Source organism: Chiloscyllium plagiosum, chromosome 34 (genome assembly GCF_004010195.1).
Source record: "Chiloscyllium plagiosum isolate BGI_BamShark_2017 chromosome 34, ASM401019v2, whole genome shotgun sequence".
NCBI classification, from domain to species: Eukaryota; Metazoa; Chordata; class Chondrichthyes; order Orectolobiformes; family Hemiscylliidae; genus Chiloscyllium; species Chiloscyllium plagiosum.
In genome coordinates this window covers 15,131,459-15,157,583 of record NC_057743.1, presented here as the reverse complement: position 1 = coordinate 15,157,583, position 26,125 = coordinate 15,131,459, and the positions used below count along the sequence as shown (strand labels likewise).

The 26,125-nt window shown below is 42.2% G+C and overlaps 1 protein-coding gene across 4 annotated transcripts in view; it reads right to left on the bottom strand.

Annotated features, from left to right (window-relative positions):
- The window catches only part of LOC122540226 (zinc finger protein 362-like), a 98,123-nt gene that overhangs the window by 53,175 nt on the left and 18,823 nt on the right, over window positions 1–26,125 (bottom strand). The window contains exon 2 of one of the 4 annotated variants that reach the window (XM_043675626.1): window positions 22,205–22,284. The exons of 2 other annotated variants lie outside the window; for them this stretch is intronic. The gene's annotated coding sequence lies outside the window, so the exon portion shown is untranslated. Of the gene's footprint in view, window positions 1–12,730; window positions 13,536–22,204; window positions 22,285–26,125 lie in introns of those variants that run through there. One more of the 4 variants, XM_043675624.1, reaches the window with a different exon arrangement.

The window sequence follows — 26,125 nt, the reverse complement described above, 5'->3', positions numbered from 1 at the left end:
TCCCCTGGAAAATGAGGGATGGACAATAAATGCAGCCTAGCCAGCGACACCCTCATCCCATGAATGAATTTTTAAAAAGCCAATGCAGGGAATTGAACATGTATGTTGGCGCTGTTTATGTTTGCAAACTAGTTGTCCAGCCAACTGAGCTAGGGAGGAACACCCAATTCTAACCCTCGGTTCACACATGAAGAATGAGCCTTTGGGTGTGGTGCAAAATGTTCTCCCAACATCCTGTAAAACCACAAACCAGCATTACTGAACAGAATACAGACCACATAAATATAAAATGTCTACTTGCGACAGGCTGAGGTCTTCACAGTAGACAGAATTAATCTTATCTGAATTATATCGAGACAGAAAAGCCAGCTTAAATCTTGCCCCCGTGACCAAACAAGAAAACTGTCCAATGAGAAATTAGAACAGTGCTGTGAAACTAAAGTGCCAAAAGCAATTCAACAGAAAGGTTCAAGTTCCACTGCAACATGTCACAGAAAGACTGAACCGGAGGTTAATTCCCTAGTTGGCAAGATCCAGACCTTGGCACGTACAATCAAGGGAAAATGTTGAAAAGCAAAGGAGAGATCACTCAGCAGCCAAAGCACCCACGTTGTTCATGTGCATTTTCTTAAAGATAGCACAAAACAGAAAACGCCATCAACTAGACGGCATAATTTTGTAGAGGGTTCAAAAGTCAAGAAATCCTAAGGGAAGCTGTACACAAATCTTTGAAAATGACAGGCCAAGTTGAGATGACTATAAAAGAAAGCAAATAGGAAATTGGAATGCAAAAGCAAGGAGGCACAGAACAGTGATGAAGCCTCATATGGAATTTTGCTTTCAATTTTGGGCATCACTCTTTCAGAAGGATACCAAGGCTTGGAGAAGACTTTAAAAATTTAACACAGTGAAAGATTTTAGTGATGTAAACAGACTGCAGAAGCCATGACTGTCCTCTTTGGAGTTGGAAGTTAGAAGACCGAGGAGTGATCTTATTGAAACATGCAAGATTCAGAAGGGGGTTGACAGGGTAGATATTGAAAGGATGTTTCGCCTGGTGGTAGTTTAACCTGAGTTTAATCGATCAAAGTGGATAACACTAGGGGGCACAATTTAAAAAGAAGGCGGTCTCCCATTTAAGGCTAAGAAGAGGAGAATTTCTCTCTTGGAGGACATAAACAGGAGTAGGCCCCACCATGCCTCCTCAAGCCATTCAAAAAAAAACTGGCTGATCTGCCCCCAGCCTGCATCATGCTATGATGCTACTTCATGCTGGCTTCAATGCGAGAGAATAAATTGGACAAAAAAAATCAAAAGGAAAATACGTTCATATGAAATGAGAAAATCTTGTGGTATTTACCTCATATTTAGTACGAGAAATAATTTTTTCAAGTCTTTTCAAACATCAATCCTAATCTGGTTTTTTTTGGTAATTCTACAAGAGGTGATGGCCTAGTGGTTTTATCTCTGGACTGTTAATCCAGAGACTTGAGTAATGTTCTGGACACCCAGGTTCAAATCCTACCACAGCAGACGGTGGAATTTGAATTCAATAAAAGAAAATCTGAAATTAAGAGTCTAATAATGACCATGAATCTCTTATCAATTGTTGGAAAAAACCATCTGATTCACTAATATTCTTGAGGGAAGGAAATTGCCAGCCTTGCCTGGTCTGGCCTACATGTAACTCCAGACCCACAACAATGTCGTTGACTCTTAACTGCCCTCTGGGCAATTATGGATGGGCAATAAATGTTGGCCTAGCCAGTGACACCCACATCTCATGAATGAATAAATTAAATAAAAGTACGGTGGAGGTTTCTTTTAAAAATATATGTTTTACAGAGATTTGTCCCATCATTAACTTCTTTTTAATATAAAATATAGGCACTAAGTTAACCAAGGACATTGTTTTTAGAGCAATAGACAACTATTTTTTGGATGTGCAGATTGTTAAGGTAAAGAGATGGACTTTAGTAAAGTGATGTGTTCTTCCTCTCCGATGTGGGAGATTAGCGAGAATTTCAATGTTCCTGATGATTTAGTCTGCAGGAAGTGTGTTTGGTTGTGGATCCTATCAGATTGCATGGATAGGTTGGAGTGACAGTTAGAGGCAATGAGGAGTTTACAGCAGCTCAGGGGTGTGATGGATGGCAGTTTCAGGAAGGTAGAAAGACCACTGATAAAGTCAGGTAGATGGGTTACCGTTAGGAAAGGTAGGAGGAGTAGGCAGGTAGTCTCCTGTGGCTATCCCCATCTCAAACAAGTATGCGGTTTTGGAAAATGTAGGGGATGATAGACTGTCAGGGGAATGTAGCATTGACAGCCAGGTTTCTGGTACCGAGACTGACTCTAATGTAACGAGAGGGTATGTCAGGTTCCAAGCAATTGATTGTAATAGGGGACTCTCTACATAGAGGCACTGACGTTTCTGTGGCCGGCAATGAGACATCAGAATGGGGGGCTAAATCCATGCTCCTAGTGCTACGCGCTAGTGAGGGTAGGAATAGAAGGCTAAAGCAGACAAATGCACAGCTGAGGAGTTGGTACAAGGAAGAAGGATTCACATTTTTGGATTATTGGAATTTATTCTGGGGTAGACGTGACCTGTATAAGAAGGACTGGTTGCATGTGAATTGGAAGGGACCTAACATACTGGCGGGAGATTTGCTAGTGCTTCTCGGGAGGCTTTAAACTAATAATGGTGGGGGACAGGGTCGGACCCAAAGAGATAGTGAGAAAAGAGGCAAGTCTGAGGTTGGTCCAGTTAAATAGTCAAGGAACAATGATGTGGAGGAGCCGGTGTTGGACTGGGATGGACAAAGTTTTTAAAAATCACACAATATTAGATTATAGTCCAACAGGTTTATTTGGAAGCACTAGCTTTTATGTGCTTCCAATTAAATCTGTTGGACTATAACCTGGCGTTGTGTGATTTTTAATTTTGCCTTTCTTGGAGGTGGCTGACTTTGTGTCTGAACTTCATTACAGTGAGTGAAATTGATGTAAAGCAATTTCATTTGTGCCATTCAGACAGCCTTTTAAAGTTTAGCTTATTTTTAAAAATCTCTTCCTTTGGGCAGTGATCAATCATGAGGGTTTCCTGTGATAGACATCAATATGCTTGAGCACTGCTCCTTCATCAGGTGGTTGTGGAGCAGGACCATAAGACACGGAATTTATCCCAAAAGATTACAGTGTCATGCAACTGAAATGATACATTGAACAAACCTAGATTGCTGTTAAGTCTTTCATCTTTTAGAATGGGTTGCAGGTTTTTGGTTCATTAATATGTAAATCCCAGAATTTCTTTAAAGTCACACTCTCGAGAGAACTTAAGGTTTTATTTAAAAAAAGGTGACATCTTAGCTCAAACAATGCATTGAAGGTGTTAAGTTAGAGTCTGTATCCCAATCTTGAATCAGACTGATTCTATTTCCAAAGTGGAATTTTTAAAATATTAAATGGATTGACTGTCTGCAGATTGTGTGCTTTTTGAGCAAAATAGAATGTACCTACAAATACAATTCTGCAAATGTAAATTCATCCCATAGACTTATATGTGTGTGCATGCATGAGAGAGAGAGAGAGAGAGAGAGAGTGAGAGTGAGTGCATGCGTGGGAGTGCGAGTGCGAGTGCATGTGAGAGAGAATGTGTTTGCATGTGTGGATGCTCAGTAAAGTGTGAGTGTGATGGAATATATGCCTGTGAGAGGGTGTGTGCATGGGAGTGTATGTGAGAGACAGCATGTGTATGAGAGAGAGTCTGCGTGAGTATGTAAGAGTGTGTGCATATGTGTGAGAGAGTGTATAGTGTAGTGGGGTCACCTGTAGTGCGACATGAACCCAAGGTCCCAGTTGAGACCATCCTCATGCGTACCGAACTTGGCTATCAGCCTCTGCTCAGCCACCTCTGCATGGTTGTGTATCCCAAAGTCCACCTTGGAGGATGGTCATCCAAAGATCCAAGGCCGAATGTCCCTGACCACTGAAGTGTTACTCAACTGGGAGGGAATAACCCTATCTGTTGATTGTTGCGTGTATCCATTCATGTGCTGTCGTAGCATCTGCTGGGTTTCACCAACGTACCATGCTTCGGGGGCATTCTTGCTTGCAATGTAGGAGATAGACAACGTTGGCCGAGTCACATGAGTACCTATTGCGTACATGGTAGGTGATCCTATACGTGCGTAGGGCTTGTCCATATGGGTGCAGATGCTGCACATCTCTAGTTTCCACCCTAAGCATATTAAAACAACCATCCCATACGGACAAGCCCAAGCATACACAAGATCTGTTCATATGAGGAGGAATGTGACGGACACTTGAAGGTGCTCAAGGATGACCTCACATGAACAGGGTACAATGCTCAACTCATCGATTGCCAGTTCCAGAGTGCCACAGCGAGAAACCATAATGACCTCCACAGGAGTCAGACATGGGATGCAACCGATAGGGTACCCTCCATTGCTCAGTACTTCCCAGGAGGAGAGAAACTATGTCATGTTCTTCGCAGCCTGCAACACATTGTCAATGAGGATGAGCATTTCACCAAGACCTTTTTCACATCTCCACTTCTCACCTTTAAACAACCACCAAACCTTAAACAAATCATTGTTCGCAACTGTCCAGCCCACAGGATGACATTGACCACAACACCGTACAACCCTGTCATGGCAACCACTGCAAGATGAGTCAGAGTTCGACACGGATGCCACCATTACACATGGGGACACCACCAACCATATGCGGGACACGTATTCATGTGACTCCGCAAAGTTGTCTATCTCATACATTGCAGGTAAGGATGCCCCAAGACATGGAACATTGGCAAAACCCAGCAGACGCTACAACAACAGATGAATGGACACCCTGCAACAATCAACAGACAGGGGTGTTCCCTCCCAATTGGGGAACACTTCAGCAATCAGGGACATTCGGCATCGGATCTTCAGGTGACTGTCCTCCAAGGTGGACTTCGAGGTACGCAACATTGCAGAGTGGCTGAGCAGAGGCTGATAGCCAAGTTCGGTACCCATGAGGATGGCCTCAACCAGGATCTTGGGTTCATGTCACACGGCAGGTGACTCCACTACACTATACACTCTCTCACACACACACTCATGCAGATCCTCTCTCAAACACACACACTCAAGTCCCCACACTCATACTCATGCACACACCCTCCCACAGACTTATACTCCATCACACTCACATACACATACTTTACCAAGCATCTACACATACAAACATACACTCTCTCACTTGCACTCGCACTCACACGCATGCATGCATGCACACACACACTCTCTCTCTCTCTCTCATGCGCGCACACACATATAAGTGATTTTACATTTGCAGAATTATATTTGCAGATATATTCTATTTTGCTCAAAAAGCACACATCTGCAGGCAGGCAATCCATGTAATGTTTTATAAGTTTGGAAATAGCACCGGTCTGACTCAAGACTGGGATACAGACAGACTCTAACCTCACACCTTTAAAGATTTGTCTGAGCTGAGATGTCACTGTTTTTATAAAACCATAAGTTATCTCGAGAATGTGAATTAAAAGAAGTTCCAGGATTTACATATTAATGAACCGAAACCTGCAACCCATTCTAAAAGATGAAAGGCTTAACAGCAATCTAGATTTGTTCAATATATCATTTCAGTTGCATAACACTGTAATCTTTTGCTCTTAATTCTGCATCTTTTGGTCCTACTCCACAACCATTTGATGAAGGAGCAGTGCTCTGAAAGCTAGTGCTTCCAAATAAACCTGTTGTACTATAACCTGAGGCAGGAGCAAGGCAGAGAACGAGGTAGGACTGATAAATTAAACTGTATTTATTTCAACACAAGAGGCCTGACAGGTAAGGCAGATGAACTCAAGGCATGGTTGAAAACAAAGGACTGGGGTATCCATAGCTATTACAGAAACATGGCTCAGTGATGGACAGAACCAGCAGCTTAATGTTACAGGGCATAGATGTTATAGGAAGGATGTAAAGGGGGCCAAGAGAGGATGGGGAGTGGCATTTTTGATTAGGAATAATATTATGGGTCTACTTAGGGAGGATATTCTGAGGAGTATATCCAGGGAAGTTATTTGGGTCAAACTGAGAAATAAGAAAGGGATATCACATCATTGGGATTGTACTTTAGACACCCCCCCCCCCCAAACACTAGCCAGCAGGAAATTGAGAAACAAACTTGTTTTTGTAAGGAGATCTCAGTTATCTGTAAGAATAATAAAGTTGTAATGGCAGGAAATGTTAACTTTCCAGACATAGACTGGGACTGCCATAATGCAAGGACTTGGATGGAGAGGAACCTGCTAAGTGTGTGTTTTCTTATTCAGTTTGTAGATGTACCTAGTAGAGAAGGGAAATAAAAGCAGGACAAGTGACTGAGGTATCAGTGGGGGAGCACTTGGGGGCTAGTGATCATAAAATTCTATTAGTTTTCAAATAGTTACGGAAAAGGATAGACCTGATCTAAAAGTTAAAGTTCTAAATTGAAGTAAGGCCAATTTTGACAGTATGAAGCAAGAACTTTCATAAGTTGACAGGGGGCAGCCATTTGCAGGTAAAGGGATGGGTGGAAAGTGGGAAGCATTTAAAAAATGAGATACTGAGAGACCAGAGACAGGGCAAGGCTGGTAGGTGTAGGAAATGCTAGATGACTAGAGAAATTGAGGCCCTGGTCAAGAAAATGGAGGCATATATAAAGTATAGACAGCAGGGATTGAGTGAATCCCCAGCAGTAGGAATATATGCAAGAGAGGAATCAGGAGAGCAAAAAGGTAATACGAGATAGCATTGGCAAATAGGGTTAAGGAAAACCCAAAGGGATTCTACAAACACATTAAGGACAAAAGAGTAATTAGGGAGAGAATAGAGCCCCTTAAAGATCAACAAGGATGCTTATGTGTGGAACTGCAGGAGTTGGGGGCAATATTAAATGAGCATTTTGTATCAATGTTCACTCTGGAGAAGAAGGATATGAAAGATAAAGAACATGGGGAAATAAATAGCGACAACTTGAAAAATTTCCATACCACAGAAGTGGTGGTATTTGACATCTTAAAACGCATAAAGGTGGATAAATCCCCAGGACATGATCAGGTGTACCCTAGAACTTTGTGGGAAGCTAGGGAAATGATTGCTGGGCCCCTTGCTGAGATCCATGTATCTATAGCCATGGGTGAGGTGCCAGAAGACTGGTGGTTGGTTAATGTGGCGCCATTATTTAAAGAAAGGTGATAAGGATAAGCCAGGGAGCTTTAGACCAGTCAGCCTGATGTCAGTAGTGGGTGAGTTGTTGGAGGGGATTATAATGGATAGGATTTGCACATTTGGAAAGGCAAGAACTGATTAGGGAGACTCAACATGGCTTTGTGCATGGGAAATCATGTCTCACTAACTTGCTTGAGTATTTTTGAAGAAGTGACAAAGAAGTGACCCTGATGAAGGCAGAATGGTGGACGTGATCGGTATGGACTTCAGCAAGGCGCTTGACAAGGCCCTGTATGGTAAACTGGTTAGCAAGGTTAGATCACATGGAGTACAGACAGAACTAGCCATTTGGATACAAAATTGGCTCAAGGTAGCAGAGATAGGATGGTGATACAGGGTTGCTTTTCAGACTGGAGGCCTGTGACCAGTGGTGTGCTGCAAGGATCAGTGCTGGGTCTACTGCTTTTCACCATTTATATAAATGATTTGGATATGAATATAGGACAAATGGTTGGTAAATTTGCAGATGACATCAAAGTTGGAGGTGTAGTGGACAGCAAAGAAGATTATCTCAGAGTACAACAGGATCTTGATCAGGTGGGCCAATGGGCTGAGAAATGGCAGAGGGAGTTTAATTTAGATAAATGAGGTGCTGCATTTTGATAAGGCAAATCTGGGCAGGAGTTATACCCATAATGGTAAGGTCCTGGAGGAGTGTGGCCAAAAAAAGTTGGGGTGCAGGGTTATAGTTCATTGAAAGTGAAGTCTCAGGTAGACACAGGCATTTGGTATGCTTGCCTTCATTGGTCAGAGCATTGAGCATAGGAATTGGGAGGTCATATTGCGGCTGTACATTACATTGGTTCGACCTCTTTTGGAATATTGTGTGCAGTTCTGGTCTCTCTGCAATAGGAAAGGTGTTGTTAAACTTGAAAAGGTTCAAAAAAGATTTACAAGGATGTTGCCGGGGTGGAGGATTTGAGCTGTGAGGAAGAGGCTGAATAGGCTGGGGCTGTTCTCCCTGGAGTGTCGGAGGCTGAGGGGTGACCTTATAGAGATTTATAGAATCACAAGGGGCATGGATAGGGTAAATAGACAAGGTCTTTTCCCCAGGGTGGGGGACTCCAAAAGTAGAGGGCATAGGTTTAAGGTGAGAGGGGAAAGATATAAAATGGACCAAAGGGACAACCTTTTCAGGCAGAGGCTGGTGGTGCGTGTATGGAATGAGCTGCCAGAGAAAGTGGTAAAGGTTGGTACAATTACAACATTTAAAAAGCATCTGGATTGGTACACGAGTAGGAAGAGTTTAGAGGTAATGGGCCAAAACAGTGGCAAATGGCACTAGATTAATTTAGGACTTCTGGTTGGTGTGGACGAGTTGGACTGAAGAGTTTGTTTCCATGCTGTTATGTCTCCACGACTCCAATAAACCTTTTGTACTCATTCCCAAAATTTTAACCTGATATCACAAACTTTTTGCAAATATTCAAGTCTTTCATATCATTATTACTGCCCAATCTTATTTTATGTGTTTATCACTCTTCATCTGAAGAACTGACAGGCATCAGCTTTAAATTTACTTTTTGTCCGTTCTACTCTGCTCTTTGACTCTTCCGGCTGATTCAGTATCACTGAATTGTTACAGCATAAAAACAGGCCTTTCAGCCCATAGCGCCTTAGCCTCTGTTAAATAAGTCATTTAAGAACTTGCACCTCACTAGTGTTAACCTTATAAGTCTTTTTGTTTGGGTGTTTGATCACTGAGGCATGGTGTTTCAGTGCTCAGTTTTTGCTACCTGGCTACTCCATTTAAAATAAACCAACAATACGTTTAATAGATAAACTTGAAAACAAATTAAGTGAGTTTGATTTAGCCAAAGTGATATGTTCGCACATATCTCCGTCGCCAAATGGACAAGTCTGACCAAAATAAAACTGTACACTGGACATCCTTTTATCAAATCGAACAAGGACTGTAAAGGTGAATACCTTCTTCATTCCTTCATTTTCCTGTCTTTATATTCGAAGTTTTGCTCTTTTTTCTGTGTTTTTAAGATGGTGCAGAAGAGAGGCAACACTTTCCAACACTTCTCACTGTATTTTATGACAAGATTTACATGACAATAAATAAATCAAATCATAAAAGGAGGGCTGGGCTCAGAGTGTAGATGTCTCCAGCCTACAATAGCCTGCTTATTTACAAGGACTACTTTTCGTTTGACATTACTTTTCTTTTAAAGTCATTTTATATGTTAGACTGAAGCATAAATGAACAGATTCACTTGTACATTTGGTTTATAAAAAGCCTTCAATAAAATACCACGCTTAATGCTACTGAATAAGACCCCATGGCGCTGGGGGGAATATTTTAGCATGGACAGAGGATTGGCTAACTAACAGAAAACAGAGTGTTGGGATAAGGGATGATTTTTCAAAATGGCAACCTGTGACTATTGGAGTGCCACAAGGGTCAGTGTTGTGGCCATAATTATTTACAATGTATATTAATAACTTGGATGATGGAAATGAATGTACTATAGCCAAGTTTGCAGATAACACAAAAATAGGTGGGAAGACAAGGAGGATATAGAGGGCTATAAACAGTCTAAGTGAGTAGGCACTAGTTTGGCAGATGGAATATAATGTGACATTGTGCACTTTGACAATAGAGCTGAATAAAAAACAGAAAATGTTGAAGTGCTGAGTGATTTTGAGGTCCTGTTGCATAAATCACAAAAAACCATCGAGTCAGGAGGGAGTAGGAAAGGCAAAGAGTCTGTTTACTTTTATTTTGAAAGGAATAGATTATAATAGGGCGATTTTGCTAAAACTACACAACACTATTTAGATTACGCCCTATTTAATGTCAACAATTTTGTTCCCTTTGTTTAATGAAGGATACACTGGCATGGGAGACAGTCCAGAAAAGGTTCACAAGGTTGATCTCGAGTATGGAAGGATTGTCTTTTAAAGAGAGATTGAGTAGGTTCGACCTGCACCCATTGACATTTATAAGAATTGAGAGGTGACTTTCTTGAGTCATAAAAGAATCTTAGGAGGCTTGGTAGGGTAGATGCAGATTGATTCCCTTTGTGGGAGAGTCTAGGACCAGAGGGCATAATCTCACAATAAGGGGTTACATGGAGATGAAGAGGAATTTCTTCTCTCAGAGGGTGGACAATCTGAAGACTTCTTTACCAAAGAGGGCAACAGAAGCTGGGGATTAAAATATATTCAAGGTTTAGATGGACAGCTTTTAAATCAGTAAGGGAACCAAGGATTTTGGGGAAAATACTGGAAAGGGGAGTTGAGAACTATCAAATTGGCTGTGATCTCATTGAATGGCACAGTAGACTTAATGAGTTCCTATCTTTTATGAACTATTAACTTCACACTGAATGAATGACCAATTGTGTTAACTTATAGAGTTAACACCATCAAAGACTAAAGTTGTGAAAGCTGGTCCTCCAGAGGTGCATGAAACACCAGATAAACCACAGGAGATCAGACAGTTTCAATTCCATGTACTGCTACAGAAAATAATAAAATCTTTTCATCGGTTTGGCCTGATCCCAAGGCCACAGTTAACTTTGATATTGTTTCTCGGAATGACTACAAGACATTTCTAACAGAGAGGAGTCAATAAACTGGCAATGCTGAAAGTCCACTGCACTTGCTCTGAAATATTCTGCGCTGTTGGCCCAACTCCACCACACACCGCAGGAAGTCTCCAGAAAAGTGAAATCAGGGTCAATACCTCAATGAGTTCCGATTAGATACCTCATGTCAGTTTAGAAACTAACCAACAGGCCACAACACAACTTGGCCTGAGGTGATCCACCCAGACACCAAAACTGACTGCATGCCCTGCCAACATACCCTGGATCACCTGTCTGGATGCAAAACTGACCACTTAGCTGACCATCTAGATTGGTCATCTCTGTAGGCTCCAAACTGACAACCTGCTCCCCATTGAGAATGGTCATTTTGAATTATGGATCCAGAATCACCCAAAACCAGGAATGAAGAACTTCACCATCTCCTCAGTCAGTCAGACAGACTGTGTGGCCAGCCCTGTAAGGCACCTACAGTCAGACTCCCAGAGTGGTTCTACAAAACTCTCCTGCAGATGAATGGGATGGTTGTGGGAGGACACCTTGGAGCCACTCGTCCAACACAGGCAGAACCGATTTCTTCCATCCATTAGTGAATCAATCAACAACTACAACATCAAATAACATCCCTGTGTCAGGGCAGTTCCAAAATCAGCAACTTTATCATCACATTTTTTATTTTAAAAATTCTGCCAAGTACCATTCCCCCTCCCAACTCGAGAGATATTCCTAACAGTTGCATTTTCCACACTAATCCCGATAATAATACTTTACAGAAATTAATCCCACATTAATCATTAAGATGAACAGATTTAAAAGGTCACATTTTTACTTTTGTTTTAAAAAAGAGAAAACTGAGGCAGTCATCAATGTTGAATGAAATTAAAACATCTTGTTCACTCAATGTAAAACTTTTTGGCAGAGGCCTAGAGAAAAATAACATTTAAAAAACTTGAATCTTTCAGAACAAGGTTTCCATTTCAATCTTAAAACGATAAATGAACTTGAATCTTTTAGGACATATCTTCCATTTCAACCTTAAAACTATATAGAAACTTGTTACAAATCCCAACAGTAACAGTTTCATCCCAAAGTATCAAATTTCTTTTTTTTTGGGTTAAAAATTCTGAAAAGGCGCTAAAATGCATTAGATCTGTTTCGCTCTCCATTAAAGGATTTGCAATTGTTTGGGAAAGTGGGGGGGGTGCTGAGGGAGAAAGAAAAAAATCTTCAAGAAATTAAAACGAGATGCATTTGTTGCAGGAACTTTGCATGCGATTACAAAAAGAAATGTGGGCTTTCTGATATTGCAGAGGGTGGTGCAAATACCCTCCTGTGTCTGTGCTCAGCCTCTCCTGCATTCTCAGGCCGTCTGCGGGGTAAAAATAAAACTTTTTCTGCAAAAGAAATTCTTTTTAAAAAGCGACAAAAGAAGAAAAAAAAACAAAAATGGCAGCCGGTGTTTTTTTTTAAAAAAAGGACATAGAGTCGCCATATTTTGCAGGTCCCAAAGTAATGAGACAGAGAGAGAGAGAGAAAAAGAAGCTCAGATCTGAAATCACATTTGCATGTCTTGATGATTCATTGTTTACGTGCGATTTAAGAATTGCCAAGGGTTTGAATTGCCCGGCACACACACACATTTAAAAAAAATTCAGACGCTTCAACACTTCCTAGAACACGCATGCCTTGCATTGCATTTGAATGCAAAACCCAAAGATCTGAAAATGCATTAGGAAACCACTTTGCACAGAGCGAAAAAAAAGGTTCGTCTCGCCTTCAATCCCCCCCCCTCCCCACCATCCTTGCACCACAAGCGCCTTTTGCATTGAATGCAGCCAACCCAGTTTTGAAATCAGAGCATTGCATACAGACCTTGCTTGCAAAGGGGTCTTTTTTTAAAAAAAAACTTGGTTTATAAAAAAAATAAAAGGGTTGCGATGATCTTCGGGCTTGTTTCAGGCAGATCTCATCTTCCGGGTCGCCTGCTATTCACTTCTGGTTACTGCAGGCAGTGAGGGGGTCTGGGGCTGGAGAAACCAGCTTATTATTTGCAGCCTATTTTACTGACTCACACAGCCCTAGGATGCCATGCCCAGCTGCAGAAATTTTTTAAAAAACGGCATTTCCACCCATCTCTCTTTTTAGAAATTGCACTTCCACGATGGGGACTGGCGGAGTCTATAAGCTGCAGGGAATGAGTTCCCTGGAAATTCGTCTACAGCAATGGGCGTAAAAGCAGTCTAGGCTGTGGCGGATTGAACGCCCCATTCCTGATATTCGGTTCACTGGAATTAAATATTAGCCGCTTTGTGCGAGATGAGCTCCGTCTGTTTTGAGCCACCGCTTGAGACACATTCCTACAGTCCTGCATCTTTTAAAAAATAAATTGACCTTGCTGTGTTTTTCTCTCATTTTATTTCACAGTGCTTTTGTTGAGGAGCATCTTTGCTTTTGAAACTCTCGTCCTTGTTTTGCAATTCCCTCTCCCTGCAACCTTCTCCAGCCCTAGCTGTGAGCTCCTCTAATTGTGGTCACTTCAGCAGTGCTGCACCTCACATACTGAGGCCCCTGAAGCTGTGGTACTTCCACCTTTGATCTCTTCCTTTCCCACCTCTCTTTGCTACTTAAGCATGCACCTTCAATCCTAAAGCTTTGGCCATCTGCCCTCAATCTTTATGTGACCAGCTGTTGAAAACACATCTCTGAAGCACCTTGGCATGATTTATTAAAGTATCTATATTTAAGCGTTGCCATTGATTGCAATATTTTGTACCCGTAAATCCTGGGGCATTAAAACTCCTCATGTCAAGTCTTCAACACATATTCTGCTTTATAGTCAGCACCACGTTTACAGCATTTTGGCTCAGGTTTCAACAACAGATTGCATTTATGTCGCATCTTTACCATAATTAAAATAAATCCCAAAAACCCTTTCACAGTTGTATACCCATATAAAAGTAAGACATAAGAGCATTAGTAAGCCATTTAGTCCAAGTCTGGTCTGCCATTCGCTGAGATCCTGGCTGATGTGATACTCGTCAACTCCTGCCTTTTCCCCATTATCCCTGATTCCCCTACTAATTAAAAGTCGGCTTCAGCCTTGAATAAACTTAATGACTCCGTTTCAACATCCCTCTATGGTAAAGAATTCCACAGATTCACTACTCTGTCAGAGAAGAAATTCCTCCTCCTCTCTGTCATAACTGGGTGAACTCCTGGTCTGCGTTTGTACCCTCTGCTCCCAGACTCTCCCATTGGGAGGAACAACCTTCTGCATCTACCCTGTCAAGTTCCCTAAGAATCTTGTCAGATATCTCAAATGTTAATGTTGATCTCTCTCTCTCTATGCATCTTCTCTGTAGCTGTAACACTGTATTCTGCACTCTATTCTGCTACCCTTATACACTGGTATTGTACGATCTGCCTGGAAAGCACATAGCAAAACACTTTTCACTGTATCTCGGTACATGTGACAACAATTAATCAAAACAAAAAAATAAAATAAAATCAATAAGATTGCCTCCCATTCTTCTCAATTCCAATGAGTACAGGCCCAACCTATTCAACCTCTCCTCATACGAAAATCCCTCCATATCTGGGATCAACCTCATGAAACTTGTCCGGATTGCCTTTGATACCAATATCTAGATTAGAGTAGTGCTGGAAAAGCACAGCACTTCAGGCAGCATCCGAGGAGCAGTAAAATCGATGTTTCGGGCAAAAGCCCTTCATCAGGAATATATCTTACTTAAACCAAGGGAGCTTTGTCTTGTGAGCAACACAGGCAGATCACAGAGTTAAATAAGTCAATAATAGGTAGACAGCGGCAAAAAACAAAAACACAGGTAGAGGCAAATCTTAAGAGTTTGTGAGTTCATTCAGGTGAGTGGAGGTGAAGCCCAGGGCAAGCTGGCGTGGCACCAGCAGGTCCCAGAGGCGAGTGGAGTGGAGACCTGCAAGGCCTCCAGTATTGATGCCCAGCATCTCCTATACACTTGGCCCATTGGTCTAAAAGCCAGCCCAGACCTGGTTAAAAGACTAACGTGCGAGTACATTTTAAAAGAAAACTTATTTATCCTTTATTGTTATGCTGAACTTTTATTTATGATTCTCTCAAGACTGTAACAAATACTTATGTATCCTGTGCCTAGGTACCCTGTACATAAGATGGCACCGAGAGGCGACACTACAAATTTTTCACTGCACTCATTCGAGAGTACATGACAAAAAAGGCTAATTCTAATTCTATTTCGATAAGCCAACAGTCCATTTTCCTTCCCTTGAACAGAACCTGTATGCTAGGGTTTTGAGATTTATGCACAAGGACTCCCTAATCCATCTCTATTACAGTTTTCTGCAGTCCTTGTCCATTAAAATAATATTCAGTACCTCTATTCATCACATAAAGTGCACAAACACACATTTTCCCACATTGTATTCCATCTGCAAAGTTTTTGCCCACTCACTTAATCTGCATATATCCCTCTGCAGACTCTGTTATCACCACAACTTGCCTTCCCACCATTTTTGTGACATCCGCAAACTTGGCCATAGTATATTCACTTCTACCATCCATGTCATTAATATATCTCACCAATAATTGTGATCCCAGCACTGATCCCTGTGGCATTCCACTTGTGACTGTGGCCATCCTGAAAATGCTCCCTTTGTCACAACATCTTTTAGCTAGCCAACCCTCTATCCTTGCTAACATACTCTTATCTCATTAATTATTCTAATGTGTGATATCTTATCGAACACCTTCTGAAAATCCAAATATATAACATCAACTATTCCCTTTTATCTATCCTGTCTATTATCTCTTCAAAGAATTCTTATAAATATTTCAGGCATGATTTCCCTTCATAAAGTCATGCTGAGTCTACTTGCTTCAGATAGGACTTGACACTGTGCCAAAGAAGGAGATAGATGACCATAAACATTGTCAGAGGAAAATGGAGAGAGTTTTAAAGGAGCCAAAAGCGGAGGGGCTATTCCAATAATGATGCACTGGGCAGCTATAGGTAAGAATGTTGAGGGAAAGGATGTTGGGGTACACAGAAGGGCAGAGTCAAAGAAATGCAGAGTTGGAAGAAGTTACAAAGCTATGCAGATGAGACAATGGAGGGATTTAACCATGAAGGCATGGATTGTAGGAGAGAAATATTTAGGTTTTGCTTCTATCTTTTCATGAGATGCAGCTGTCATAGGTGAGACTAATGTATGTTGCCTGTTCCTTCTTCTTATGCAGACTAGTTTGTTCAGCCATTCTAGAGGACACTGAGTCAATCACATTGCTATGTGACTAGAGCCACATTTAGGCAAGATCACCAGAATATATGGCAGATTTCCTTCCTTAAAGTACATTAGTGAACCAGATGGGATTTTGGAAAAATCAATTATACCAACCAGAACTCTATCAACAAACACATTGGCTTGGATCCAATTTACCACTCCCTGGGAAAAAGTACCAGAAATGGGATCACCGCCGGAAATGGTGTCACCATGGGAAATGATGTCACCAGCCCAAGGAAACCTAAACACATAAATAGAAAGAAGGCCATGCCACCAGTGCTTCATCCAGAGGCTCACTGATGATGTTACGTAGTATGGTGATGAAACATCTGAAAATGAACCTTCCAGCTTAGTGAGCAAACCTACATTCAGAACCTCAACCTGAGCTATAAATCTTCTCAAAACTCGCTATCAATTATACTTTCATGGTCACCATTATTGATACCAGCTTTCTGCTTCAGATTTAAACAACTGAATTTAAATTCCACCTGCTGCTATGAAATGATTTGGAGCCATGCTTCCAGAACATTAAGCTGAATTATTTCAATGAAAGTCAAACACAACAGACGCTGGAGATTTGAAATAAAAGCGGAACATGCCAGAGAATCTCACCAGGGTGGGCAGCATCTGTTGAGAGTCAGAGATGAGAAAGACAGAGTGAACCTGTCAAGTGTAGTATGATTTTTATTTTTGATAGGCACCTTATTTTGAATGAATGATGGAAACATGCCCTTCATTATCAGAGTGCTGCATATCTCAGTGTTTAGAGGAGTGCATTCAGCCCACGTCAGCACTGTATGGAGAGCTGAGGACCTGTTTTCCTCCTTATGTTCCCAACGCTGGCCATTACCAGCAAGAAGAAAGTGACAGTGAGACCCTTGTACCAAGTCACTGGTGGGATGTCGGTCACTGCCTTCCTGAGAAGGTAAAGGCAGAACAGGAGGAGCAGGCCCAACACCGAGGCCAGGAGCTGCCCCAGAGGATGAGGAGCACTAACTCAGGGAGAGGTCACAGCCACATGGCCCATCAGGATGCAGAAGGAATCATTGATTCGGACAGTACTAATGAGGTCCTTCTGCCCATCAGCACCAGAGATTTTCAGCCCTGCCTCCATTTCGTGGGGAGGAGCGAGGTGCAGTGATGACCCAGGCAACATATGTCCCAGGATACAGTGTAAGATGCCACAGTAGGAGCTGAGGGCTGCAGGAGTGGGAGACCACCTTCTCCCACTGGCTGGCAAGGGGGCTGCTGCTGCGAACCCCAAAGTGACTGCCTCCTTCCAGGAGAGCGATGGGTGACCTGTGTGGAATCTCCCTGTCCTACACCCACAAAGGTATTAGGACAGTGACTGATGGCAGTGGTGCAAGATGGCAGCCTTTCACTTTGCTTCCTGATTATGAGGCATGGCTCAGGCAATGGGATGAGGGAATGTAGCAGGCTTCTCTCCAGGTGTGAGATACCATTGACGAAATTCATCAACAGGAAAGGGTTCCATTAGATTCATGACCAGGTAATCTGTGATCACCGTCACCATTTCCCTGGGGGAATGTGCCTGCTCTCCTGACAGCTGCCAGAACTCTTCCATCTTGGGTCACTCACATGTACATGGTACCTTTCAAGTCTGGTTACTGGGGGGATGACGTCTATCCACTGTGAGCATGGCTCATGGGACCAGTGCACGCCCCCCTGACTGACTCTGAGCACAGACTCTTTGCTGCCAACCTTATGCCAGGGCTATTGTGGAGCAGATAGTAGGGCTGCTGGAGATGGTGGTTCCACTGCTTGGAGTGATCTGGGGAATACTCCAGATGGACTGGTGCCACTTCATCATCCTGGTGTGTTGTGCTCTGCCCAACTGGACTGAGCAACAAGGTGCTCTGATAGACACTGAGGAACTTGGGGAATGTGAGCAACCTTGTGAGGAGGAGGAGGACTTTGATGAGAATGAAGTTCTTCTTGTGGATAACACAGCTCAGCTACTTTGGTGGCTACAAGCCAGAGAGTATCTGACTGACTAGGAGAAAGTGAGGACTGCAGATGCTGGAGCAACCTCATTCCTGATGAAGGGCACTTGCCCAAAAGGTCAATTTGCCTGCTCCTCGGATACTGCCTGATCTGCTGTGCTTTCTCGGCACCATACTCTCGACTCTAGTATTTGACTGACATCCAGTTCCAATTGATGGAGCTGGCTGCAGGGGCCCAGATCATCCAGTCATACAGCACAGAAACTGACCCTTCAGTCTAAGCAGTCCACATCAAACATAAAGCTAAACTAAACTAGTCCAACCTGTTTGCTCCTGGCCCATATCCCTCTTTCCTATTCATGTACTTATCCAAATGTTTTTTGAACATTATAATCGTACCTGCATCCACTACTTCCCCAAGAAGCTCATTCCACACAAGAGCCACGCTCTGTCTCAAAAATTTGCTCCTTATACCTTTTATAAATTTCTCTCCTCTCACCTTAAAAATATACCACCTAGTCTTGAAATCCCCCATCTGAGGGAAAAGACAACTCCCATTAAGTCTATTTTTACCCCTCATGATTTTCTGAATTTCTATAAGGTCGCCACTCAGCCTTCTAGACTCCAGTGAAAAAAGTCCCAGCCTATCCAACTTTTCTTTATATTAAGCCTTCCATACCCGGCAACATCCTGATAGGATAGTCATTGGTCATCATGCCAGCATTTGGTTTGCACTGTGGGGGTGAACTGCGGCCACTACCCACTTTCACTGGTTCTAAATAAAATTGCCTGTTGGGAATTGTATAATCAATTACCTGACTGAGAAAAGGGCATTGCATGTGAAAGGATCAGTTAGCAATGCCAACCATGTGCTGTGAGCAAGGTGGTTTTGTGGTTGTTGCTGGTGAGGGGCACCTGCAGAGCACTAACATTTGTCCAGGTGCACAACAGGCTTTTAAAGAGGGCACAGGACCCAGGGTTGCCAGCCTTTCAGCGGATGTCCAGTGAGTGGAGAGTTGTTCTGGGAATGGCACATGATAAGATGAGGCAAGCCTTAGGCAGGAGACGTGCCAGAGGGATGGCGTGGGCAGTTAATGAAATGTGTTTGGTCAGATGCGTGAGAGAATTTGCCTGGCATTATGACAAGAAACACCCATGGGACTCTACAACACTGACACAACCAAAAAAAAGATTCAACTCAATGACTTCAATCATGACAATGTCCAAATGGAAGAAATTATGGATCATCTATGAATTGAGGAGCCTGACAACATCCAAGCAGTGAAGAGACTTAGAGGATACAACAGTGAGGTTGATTTTCAGAAAGCGTTTGATAAGGTACCATACATTCGGCTACTTAGTTAAGTGCTCATGGTGTTGGAGATGGTATATTAGCATGGATAGCATAGATTTAGCTAAAGAATAGAAGACAGAGAGTTGGGGTAAAAGGGGCATTTTCAACTGGCAACTTGTAACGAGTGGTGTGCATCAGGAATCATTGCTGGGACCGCAGTTATTTACAATATATATTAATGACTTGAATGAGAAAAGCAAATGTACCATAACTAAGTTTGTGGATGACACAAAAATAGTTGGGAAGGCAAGTGGTGAGGATGACACAAAGGAGGTCCTAACCAAATTAAACAAGTTGTAAAAGAAAACTTGGCAGATGGAACATAGTATGGGAAAGTGTGAGTTTATGCAGGAAGAAACAAGGAATTGCATATTATTTAAACGGAGAAGACTTGCAGAAATCTACAGAACAAAGGGATTTCAGAGTTCTCATCCAGGTACCACAAAAAACTAGCAACCAAGTTCAGCAAGGTGTTAGGGAAGGCAAATGGAATGTTGACCTTTATTTCAAAGAGAATGAAGTATAAAAGTTAGTAAAACTGTACAAGGCACAGATGAGATCACAGCTGGATTACTCCATTTTTGAGTTTTGAATGTTTACCTGAAGAAAGATAGACTATATTGGAGGCAGTCCAAAGAAACCTCACTGGGCTGTCACCAGTATGGAGGAGGTTGAATAGGTTTGGCCTGTACTCATTGCAGTTTAGAAGAATGAGTAATGATTATATTGAAACATACAAGATTCTTAGGGGATTGGACAGGGTAGATGTGGCAAGGTTGTTTCCCCTTGTGGGAGAGTCTAGGACCAAAGGGCATAATCTCAGAATGAGGTATCACACATTTAAGACATAGATGAGAAGGGTTTTCTTCTCTCTGACGATCGTAAATCTGTTGGAATTTTATGTTCAAGGCTGAGACATATACATCTTTAATCTATTAGAGAATCAAGGGTTACAGAGAAAAGACAGGAAAGTGGATTTGAGGGTTATCAAATCAGCCATAATCCCATTGAATGCCAGAGCAGATTTGATGGGCTGAATGGCCTATTTCTGAACTATGGCTTAAGGTTTTATGTTCTTGTGTGGAGCTGGATATTACAATGTACTTTTGGAAACTAGTGTGTTCTCAGTTGATTACATAAAAGAGTAACACGTAAATTAGAAATAAGAGGGAATGGAGGAAAGATCTCAGGAAGACTGCAGAACTAATCATTTCTGGCGGGAAGAGAAATCATTGCAGGAGATCCTCTGGCTGTGACTATGGAGAAGGATTGGGCTATGGTCAACTATGTCAGAGTCTGCAAATACAGTGAATAGAAGAACAAAGAAGGATATTATAGCAATTGGTCGCTTGGGATGTCATCAGTGATTTTGTTTAAGATATTTCAAAAAAGCTTAATATTTAACAGAAAACAATACAATTGCTGTCTGGCCAGTTTTAGATCAGGCATTAAAACCATTGATCAAGAAGCGATGGGGGGGGGAAATGCGCCCTGGGGTTGAAGTATTCCGAGGCGTTGGGTGGTGAGGGAGTGGTGGTGGAGGAGGCCCAGGACTTGCATGTCCTCAGCAGAGTGTTGGGCCACAGGGCGGTGGGGTTGATTGGTGCGGGTGTCCCGGAGATGTTCCCTGAAGCACTCTGCAAGAAGGCGTCAGTCTCCCAATGTAGAGGAGACCACATCGGGAGGAACGGATACAATAAATGATATTAGTGGATGTGCAGGTGAAACTTTGATGGATGTGGAAGGCTCCTTTGGGGCCTTGGATGGAGGTGAGTTGAGGTGGTATGGGCGCAGGTTTTGCAATTCCTGCGGTGATAGGGGAGGGTGCCAGGAGTGGAGGGTGGGTTGTTGGGAGGCGTGGACCTGACCAGGTAGTCACAGAGGGAACGGTCTTTACGGAAAGCAGAAAGGGACGGGGAGGGAAATATATCTCTGGTGGTGGGGTCCATTTGGAGGTGGCGGAAATGTCAGCGGATGTTGCGGTTAATGTGAAGGTTGGTAGGGTGGAAGGTGAGCACCAGGGGGGGTCTGTCCTTGTTATGGTTGGAGGGGTGGGGTTTGAGGACGGAGGTGCGGGATATGGATAAGATGCGTTGGAGGGCATCTTCAACCACATGGGAAGGGAAATGGCGATCTCTAAAGATGGAGGCCATCTGGTGTGTTCTGTGGTGGAACTGGTTCCCCCGTAGCAATGAGCATGGGGATGAACGTGGAATTCTTTAATAACTATCAGATTGTAAGACCTCTCCTCGCCCCAGCTATTTTCCCAAAAGGTAGCCAATTAAAACAATTTAAGGAAATTTAAAGTGAGTTTACTTTTGTTTCAAAGAGCTGAACAACATGCCAAGTTCTTGACCTGGACTTAATTCTGTCTTCACAGAGACTGAGTGTTTTCTGCATCTTCTATTTTATTATGGCATCTTAAAGACCTGTCAAGGTAACTGTTCCCCCTTGTATCAGCTTCTGCCTTCTATTTGACTCTGGGTTAGTGGAAACACAAAACACCTGGTGCAACAGTCCATTTTCTATTAATTTAGTGTCTTATGATGTTAAAATTTACAGTTTTCAATGAACTTTCACCAGCAAACGCAAACATTGAAGTAGTAACCTGATCACTCCTGCCTGGCATGGGACACAGAAGAAGATACCAATGTGAGGTCGCAATGCCATTTTTTGTTATTATTCATTGACGGGATGGGGCTGTCTCAGATAAAGCTTGCATTTATTACTCACCCCTAGGTGTCCTTGAGAAAGAGCTGCTGCTGTCTTGAGAAATGTGCCTACAGTGCTGTTGGGTCAGGATTTCCAGGCTTCTGACAGCAATGGAAAAAGTTACATCAGATCAAAATTTCGATTTCAGATCTTCAGGCACAGAGAGCAGATTAGAACACATTCACAAAAATGTCTGTAAATCCCATTTTGTTTTACTTTAGGCATACAATGATCACAGTGTAGATATTTTCCTAATCAACCCACTCAGAGATGGGACCTAAATCTGAATGGGACCTAAATCTGGAGTAGATGGGACCTAAATCTGAATGGCCTGTCCCAGAGGTAGGAACACTACCACTGCACCACAACAGCCATCTGATAACCATGCTCTATATTTCTATTGATTAATCTCTTAGCAAAATGACAGAAAAGCAAATGCATGCCTCCACCTCTTCCTATTTATCAGAGGTGGGACAGACCTCAATATTAGATGTTCTAAAATTGTGTCTCCCTTGATTGCCATAACTATGTGGAGCTGTGACTGGCTTGGCAGAGTTGGAAGTGGAATGACTTTAATGAAGATGACGGTTAAATTCTCCGGTTCTGCATATCGGTCCAAGCCACTGCAATGACTTTGTGTCCATTCCATTCCATGATTTAATATAGCTCCACACCATAATTTGTGATGTGCATACCAACTGAGCAACTTAATCAATCTGCAAGCTCAGACAGATTTAATGAATGGTGATCTTTTAGTATGTTCAATGTTTTGCATTGAAATAAGTTTTTCATCCTTTATAGGTTGGAGCAGTTATTTTTATTTTATCTGAAATGGATATCTCTGGTTCTATTATAGATAACACACCCTGAAGTAATTTTGCTAATATTTCCCTTATTATCCTCTGCTGAAGACATTAATTCAAACTGGGTACTAACCATTTGGCACTGCTGCACAGGCTCCTTTCTATTCTGTATAGCTGTATTTCACTAAGATTTCACTAAGGCTTTTAAAATGATAAGAGGATTTGTTATCATCTCAAGCAAGACATTAGCTAGTTGTGTGGCCTTACGAAAACAGAACTGGCAAAGAGTATGTCTTGATACTGGTGACAGGAGACAGGGGAATAGACCGCAACGTACTGGTATAATGGTGCTAAGGCAAACTCAGCCTCTCAGTTCTGAAGGGTCAAAATGTTAACTCTGCTCCCTCTCTCTACAAATGCTGCTAGACCCATTGAGTTTCTCCAGCAATTTCTGTTTTCGTTTCAGACTTCCAGCAACTACATTTATTTGTCTTATTTCAGTTTCCAATCTGATTAGAACTGGCTGATCACAGAGACATGTCTTTTTTTCATTATTTCACAGAATCTGGTCATCACTAGCTAGGCCAGCATCTGTTGCAACCAAGGCAGTGACATGACAAAAATAGGTCATGACAAGACATGTTACATTCTCACAAAGGACAGAACATAATTATGTACATAAATCTAACAAGAAAATATAAAACTTTGATTATGGTCATTCTCGTTAAATCTTGTGTATCTTTAAATGGCCCCATTAAGGCATTCAACAATGTTCCTCACGGTAAGTTGGTTAACAAGGTTAGATGACATGGAATGCAGGGATCACTAGCCATTTGAATAGAGAACTGGCTCAGAAATAGTAGATAGAGGGAGGTGGCGGAGGGTTGCTTTTCAGACTGGTGGCCTGTGACCAACAGTGTGCCACAGGATTGGTGCTGGGTCCACTGCTTTTCATCATTTATATAAAGGATTTGGAATTGAACATGGTTAGTAAGTTTGCGGATGACACCAAAATTGGAGGTTTAATGGACAAAGAAGAAGGTGACCTCAGAGTACAATGGGATCTTGATCACATGGGCCAATAGGCTGAGGAGTGGCAGATAGAATTTAACTTAGGTAAATGTGCGGTGCTGTATTTTGGAAAGGCAAATCAAGGCAGGACTTATGCACTTAATAGTAAGATTTTACTGAACGAAGAGACCTTGGAGTGCAGGTTCTTAGTTCCTTGAAAGTGGAGTCACAGGTAGATAGGATAGTGAAGAAGGCATTTGGTATGCTTGCCTTTAATGGTTAATGCATTGAGTATAGGAGTTGGGAGGTCATGTTGTGGTAGTACAGAACATTGGTTAGGCCACTTTTGGAAAACTGCATTCAGTTCTGGTCTCCCTGCTATAGGAAGGATGTTGTGAAACTTGAAAGGGTTCAGAAAACATTTACAAGGATGTTCCCAGGGTTGGAGGGTTTGAATACGCTGGGACTGTTTTGCCTGGAGCATGGGAGGCTGAGGGGTGACCTTATAGAGGTTTATAAAATCATGAGGGGCACAGATAGAGTAAATAGATAAGGTCTTTTCCTGGGTTGGCGGAGTCCAAAACTAGAGGGCTTAGGTTTAAGGTGAGGGGGTAAGATTTATAAGGAATCTCTGGGGCAACGTTTTCATGCAGAGGATGGTGCATATATGGAGTGAGTTGCCAGAGATGGTGGTGGAAGCTAGTACAATTATAACATTTAATTGTCACCTGATTGGGTATGTGAAAAGAAAGGGTTTAGAGGGATATGGACCAGTTGCTGGCAAATGGGACTAGATTAATTTAGGATATCTGATTGGCATGGACAAGTTGGACTGAAAGGTCTATTTCCATGCTGTACATGTTAGGTGAATCAGCCATGTTAAATTGCCCACAGTGTTCAGGGATGTGCAAGTAAGGTGTATCAGTCAGAGGTAAAAATAGGGTAGGGGGAATGGGTCTGGGTGGGTTACTCTTTGGAGGGTCAGTGTGGACTTGTTGGGCCGAAGGGCCTGTCTTCACACTGTAGGGATTCTATTGTATTCTAAAAATTCTAAAAACTCTATGAATCTAATTGTTAGGATAGGAAAGGTGCGTCTGAATCCTACAGATCAGCAAGTTAAAGGTTTGATCTCTCCTTTGTACTGAATTAGCTGACCCCTGTTGCACAGAAATGAGTTTTTAAAATTTCAACAATATACTTTATGCATAAAATATCCTTACATACATAAAGACTAAAGCAGTTTGATTCTGTACAGTAACATATGAAGAAACAAACAAAATATTTGAAGTTTAACTCTATACAGCAAACAAACCTGACTGTCTGTGTGGAGTTTGCACATTCTCCCTGTATCTGCATGGGTTTCGTCTGGGTGCTCTGGTTTCCTCCAACATTAGGAGAAAGTGAGGACTGCAGATGCTGAAGAAGGGCTTATGCCAGAAACGTCGATTCTCCTGCTCCTTGGATGCTGCCTGACCTGCTGTGCTTTTCCAGCAATCCATTTTTCAGCTTTCCTCCCACATTCCAAAGATATGCAGATTAGGTGGACTGGCCATTGCTAATTTGCTCCTAGTGTGCAGGCTAGGTGGATTAGTCATGGGAAATACTGGGTTACAGGAATGGGATGGGTCTGGGTGGGATGCTCTTTGGAGAGTTGATGTGAGCTGAATGGCCTGCTTCCATGCTGCAGGGATTTTATGTCCAACCAGTGTTGGCAACTCTGAGGCAAAATGGTAGAGAGAGAATATTAGAGCAATTCTCAACAAAGAGATAAAATTTTTAGGAGATAAATGAATAATAATGGGCAAATGAATGAAGAAACCAAAATGCAGATCAAAGTAAATTTAGAAGAAAAATGCTTTTGATTGCCAGAATATGAAAAAATAGAATACTGCCTAGGTTAAGCATTACTTTAATGTTATTCCACATCAAAGTTCTTTTCACAGTTGAAATGCAGCTTTATATGAGATTCTGTTGTCAAAGAATTTCTTCAGATGCAATGTACAAAGCTTTCCTCTGTACAGTTCAGTCAACATGCAGTGATCCAAGCATTGATGCTGGCCCTCTTGGTACTAAAAGGCAGAGTGAGTTTGTCATCTTTCCCCTCAGTACACTGCGGCATGTCAACATC